This window comes from Oncorhynchus mykiss, chromosome 15, assembly GCF_057628025.1.
Source record: "Oncorhynchus mykiss isolate SJ-2025 chromosome 15, ASM5762802v1, whole genome shotgun sequence".
In the NCBI taxonomy this organism is placed as follows: domain Eukaryota; kingdom Metazoa; phylum Chordata; class Actinopteri; order Salmoniformes; family Salmonidae; genus Oncorhynchus; species Oncorhynchus mykiss.
Window position 1 is genome coordinate 54,210,744 of NC_143036.1, and position 6,000 is coordinate 54,216,743.

A 6,000-nucleotide genomic window follows, 5' to 3' on the forward strand; every position below is an offset into this window, starting at 1 on the left:
CCTAAAACCAGGTCTCAAGCATGGATTACACTTGAGGCCCATGCGATTTCCACAGAGTTGGGAATGGCTGCCTTTTCCTGTTACGCTCCTTGCCTATGGAACGGAAACATTGCTGTCTCTGCCTGGCCAGTTCCCCTCTCTCCACTGGGATTCTCTGCCTCTAACCCTATTACAGGGGCTGAGTCACTGGCTTACTGGTGCTCTTCCATGCCGTCCCTAAGAGGGGTGCGTCACTTGAATGGGTTGAGTCACTGACGTGATCTTCCTGTCTTGGTTGGCCCCCCCCCTTGGGTTGTGCCGTGACGGAGATGTTTGTGGGCTATACTCGGCCTTGTCTCAGGATGGTACGTTGGTGGTTGAACATATCCCTCTAGTGGTGTGGGGGCTGTGCTTTGGCAAAGTGTGTGGGGTTATATCCTGCCTGTTTGGCCCTGTCCGGGGTTATCATCGGATTGGGCCACAGTGTCTCCTGACCCCTCCTGTCTCAGCCTCCAGTATTTATGCTGCAGTAGTTTGTGTGTTGGGGGGCTAGGGTCAGTCTGTTATATCTGGAGTACTTCTCCTGTCTTATCCGGTGTCCTGTGTAAATTTAAGTATGCTCTCTCTAATTCTCTCTTTCTTTCTCTCTCTCAGAGGACCTGAGCACTAGGACCATGCCTCAGGACTACCTGGCATGATGACTCCTTGCTGTCCCCAGTCCACCTGGCCGTGCTGCTGCTCCAGTTTCAACTGCTCTGCCTGCGTCTATGGAACCTGTTCACCGGACTTGCTACCTGTCCCAGACCTGCTGTTTTCAAATCTCTAGAGACAGCAGGAGCGGTAGAGATACTCTTAATGATCGGCTATGAAAAGCCAACTGACATTTACTCCTGAGGTGCTGACTTGCTGCACCCTCGACAACTACTGTGATTGTTATTATTTGACCATGCTGGTCATCTATGAACATTTGAACATCTTGGCCATGTTCTGTTATAATCTCCACCTGGCACAGCCAGAAGAGGACTGGCCATTCCTCATAGCCTGGTTCCTCTCTAGGTTTCTTCCTAGGTTTTGGCCTTTCTAGGGAGTTTTTCCTAGCCACCGTGCTTCTACACCTGCATTGCTTGCTGTTTGGGGTTTTAGGCTGGGTTTCTCTACAGCACTTTGAGATATCAGCTGATGTACGAAGGGCTATATAAATACATTTGATTTGATTTGATTTGGAATCGCCTGCAGACTAAACTTAAAACTTGAGACTCTTGTCCCCCTTGTCGCCCATTTTAAACATATATTGGAGGATCTTTATTTTTGTATTGCTTGTAACTGTTTCGTGTAATGCAAGTTATTGTGATGTTAGGGGAATAACCTGTTAGGGGAATAAGCTGTTAGTAGAATAACCTGTTAGTAGAATAACCTGTTAGTGGAATAACCTGTTAGTAGAATAACCTGTTAGGGGAATAACCTGTTAGTAGAATAACCTGTTAGTAGAATAACCTGTTAGGGGAATAACCTGTTAGTAGAATAACCTGTTAGTAGAATAACTTGTTAGTAGAATAACCTGTTAGGGGAATAACCTGTTAGTAGAATAACCTGTTAGTAGAATAACCTGTTAGGGGAATAACCTGTTAGTAGAATAACCTGTTAGTAGAATAACCTGTGTGTAAATGTAAGAATCTGCTGCTGTATTTGTGTGTTATCTGTGATCATTTTGTTTGTCTTCTGTCGTTTCTTAATCATTGAACCTACACTGTACGTGTAAACATGTATACGCAGGGCCCAGCTGTAAAAGAGACCTTGGTCTCAGTCTGTGTTCCTTGTTTAAGTTAAGGTAGAATAATAATGGCATAGCAACCATTTCACTCCTTTCTGATCACGACCACGACCTATTACCGATCCGTGGTGAAGGTGTTCTTGTATTTTAAATGAGGAGATGAGGACTATAACTATACACCTCAAGATCTCATTAAAAACTGCTCAAACTTACAAAAAAACTCCACAACAGCAAAGCTCTCGCTATTACTCATTCAGACATAACAGAGCAAATGGCCAACAATTTAAACTAGCTGCTCCATATGATCATTTGGAGTATCGTGCATATATTCAAACATGGGTCCTCGTGAAATTATTATCCATTGCAGGGACTAATGCATCGTTTTGGGACTAGATGGCTCATTTATTTCTACATGGTACAGTTTAGTAATTTCTCTCCTGACTTGGGCTCCAAACGTTCCCTCTCGATTCTCTAACAGCAGCAGAGGAGCAAAGTACAGGTATCTATGAGGATGAGGAGGGGAGAGAAATGGGAAGTGCCCAGGTAACACACTTACACAACCCAGTCAGAATTCTTTAGAAGGCATAGCACATTCCACCCAACATAGTCAAACCACTCTTAAGTGAGCATAAGCCTCTATGCTGTTAAGCCTCACTGAATGATGCACAGTGTGTGCGTGACACAGCAACTAACTACAAGCACTTCAAATGATATGAAATATGAAAGAATACCTGTGGGCCTTGGAACAGCCAACTGAGGCTACATCATAGCCCGAGCAACACTCCATTGTTATATTCAAACGGCTTTGCTTCAATAGCTGTATATTCCCTATACCCAATTCTGCCTTCATTTTCCCTCCTTCCCTGCGGGTTTTTGTTCTTCTGGACTTGAATCATAGTGGAGATTTAGTCCTCTATGGATTTGAAAAGGCAGTGTTGTCCCTGGTGTGCTTCTCTTTTGTAGAGCATCCACAATGTAAGGGTCTTAAAGTGGCCAAGGATACGGGAGACTATCCATCATATTGGGAGAACATTCCTCTGAACCCACTGTGGGTCATTGCCAGTATGTGGAGTGAGTGCTTGTGTTGCTGCGTGGATTAACCAAATGCGGTTCAACCACATGCTCTCATTTCATAAAACATGGACTGACTACAAAACTTGAATTGGATTTTCAGAGAATCTGGCCAACCCGTGAAAGAGTAAGACTGATTACATTTGCTTGCTTAAAACCTTTTGGTAAAACTACTGCTCCAAATATACTACTGTATATCTCTTGCTCTGTGATATAGAAATCTTACACAGCACAGAATTGTCACTGGCTCCCGGAAGAAATGTATGGTTTAAGTGCTATACATTATGCCAGTCACTTGACGAGGTACCTCTCAGTTGTGACACATGCTTATACCTGTCACTTGTTATTGCTAGCTCAAGCACAGCTCACCTTGAGCCTATATTTGTCCCTACCGTGCGGTTCCACCAACACACACATTCATATGGAACCCAATATGCAGTGACAGACAGCCGGCTACAGTAAATGCAAGGGGGAAGATATTTAAAGTGACACAAGGTAAAGCTTTATTTTGAAATACAATGGGACTTGACTAGCTACAAATTGTCAGAGAATAACGCTCTGGATGTATTGCCCTCCATGAAGACTCGGAACTTAACCAGAAATTGAAATACAGCAGAAAGCAACGTGAATGTTGTTTGGTAGTGACTGAGAATGGTGTAATGCTGTTTGAAGGCAGGCCTCGACTGGAGAACGATGGGACACAGGCAGCTTGAGGGCTGGTGATCTGTCTTCTTCACTGCCGGTTTATAAATACCTCAAATCCGACTGGAGGTGAGCCTCTAGCCACTGCTGCCTAACCACCTACAGAGTGTGTAACCACAGACAGAGAGGGAACAGACAAACACACACTATAAAACTTTGAGATACATTTTTTCAGGGCGAACATTTCAAACACTGAAAATTGACTGATCAAGCATTGAACACAAATGCCTGTCTTTGAGTCCTCTCCATGGAGATCACTCTAAAAGTCGCTCAGCCACATGCAAAACTGACAAAATATCATCATTTTTCTCTTCATTAGGCAAGCTACACTGTGCACAGCTAGATAGATAGCTAAGATAGCCAACTTTATACACTAGGTGCCAGTTAGCCGAAAGAGAAATCAACTTTGTATCCACAGTTTTCCAGAACAACTCTGACAGAGAGAAAGGCATAAAACACACACAAACTCGCTAGTTTAGTAAATGCAGACAACAGACAAGCTTCTAATGAGTATCCAGCTAGCTAGCCGGCTAATATATTAGCGCCCGCTAGCCGAGAGTGAAGCTAATAGGTAGTTGGGCCTAACTTTCTCAAAGTAGCAAAATTGACATTTCTCAATCAAACATGATAAACGCCAATGCTATTGGACGGACTAAACAGATGAAAGCATTTTACCACACTTCTCAGTCAAACATGATATCAAATTCCAAGGATAGTGGTTGGGGAAAAGGACATAGCTTCAGGAGGTGTCTAATCTTAGCAAAGCCCTTCTCTTTATTAAGAGATTACAGTGTTGACTGTGCACGCATGCATCTTAATGTGTGCCCCTTCATATCAAACAACCAGGGTCCTCCGGCCAACCATCACAGGCACGTGCACATGCACACACACGCGCACACACGCAGGCTAAATCAACATGTCTGTGGCTGGAGGGACAGCGTTTGCTGTGTGCCACTGAGGATAGGATATGGTGCTCAACATGGTGCACCTCTGCATGGAGATAAGCATAATCACTTCAGACATGTGGCAGGGTGGCCACTGAACAAACTCTGACCGAGGAGAAATACTGACCAGTGGAGTTTTACAGAAGTGGGATAAGTTGAGCGCTATGTCAATAGCTCTGTAGGTTACTTCAAACACAAATAGCTGTAAGACGTTTGAGCTGAGTATAATTGTTAGCAGGCCACTGATGTGTGTGGGGGTTGCTGTCCAAGGTCCTGATTCCATTTAGATTAAATTCAATTTCAAACATGAATGTCCTGAGTTAAAGCTGAGTATAGTTGTTGGACGATACCACTGATGTGTATGCACAGCTGTTCAAGGCCCGAATGTGTAGGTAGCTGTCCAAGGTCCTGATGCAATTATCCAACCTTTGTGCTGTACTGTATAAAGTATGTGCCTTATTCTAATACATCTCTGGGGGCTGACTTCTGTATACAAAGAAAGCACTGTGGGGCACAGTATGTGTTAATGTATGATACATTCCATTGAATCTGGACCCTTTTCTATCCTGTAAACCACAATCCTGGATAATTCATCGACTTTAAGGTATTCTGGAAACAACTACACTAAAACATAGATTTGACTTTTTTTTATCTGTAGGTTTCTGAATATTTACTTTCAGCGTGGCCTCAATGTGTCAAATGTGTAGCTAGCCTGACTGCTATGTCTGCGTATCAATGCCTGTTATACCAAGCAGTGAGGATACAGTCTATGTTACAGTAGTTCCCTTCTCACAGTATTTGCTCTGACAGACATGCCAAATTGCTGTTTGATGTTTCATTCCTTAGATTTGTATTCCTATAATTAAATGCTACACCGGCCTATCCTCCCCTACCGTGTGTTAAAACCACCCCTAGGCATGTTGACAGACATGGCATTTCACTGATAACACTGCTGTAAACTATAAATATTACCAAAGATCATTGAACTAACTTACATGTAAATCACAGACATACAGTGGGGTCTGAAATGATTGACACCCGTGACAAAGATGGGCAATAATGACTGTATAAAATAAAACATTCAAATACTGAGCTATATTGACTGCTCAAAAACACAGAGAATAATGATGAGTGAGAAAGTCACAGAGGGTCAAATAACAGGTGAGGTTAGCATGTCTTGGACGTATGATCTTTGACCCTCTGTAACTTTCTCACTCATCATTATTCACAATTAATTCAGGATTATCCGTAATCAAGGTAGCATCCACATTATTGTCGAAGTGTTTAGAAACATATTCTCTTCTTATTTACAATAAAAGTGACTCCAAAATGATACAATACATGACTTATCATTCAATTCCATTGGGCACAAATTACTCGGAAACACAACCGAAATGGACTGCAAATGAATGAGCGTGACATAGTCATTGCGTGTGAGAAATGTGGGACCAAATACTAAACTTTTGACTACTTTATTTGTTAGAATCTTTAGGGGTGTCAATAAATTTTGACCCCTACCTTTAAAAAAAAAAA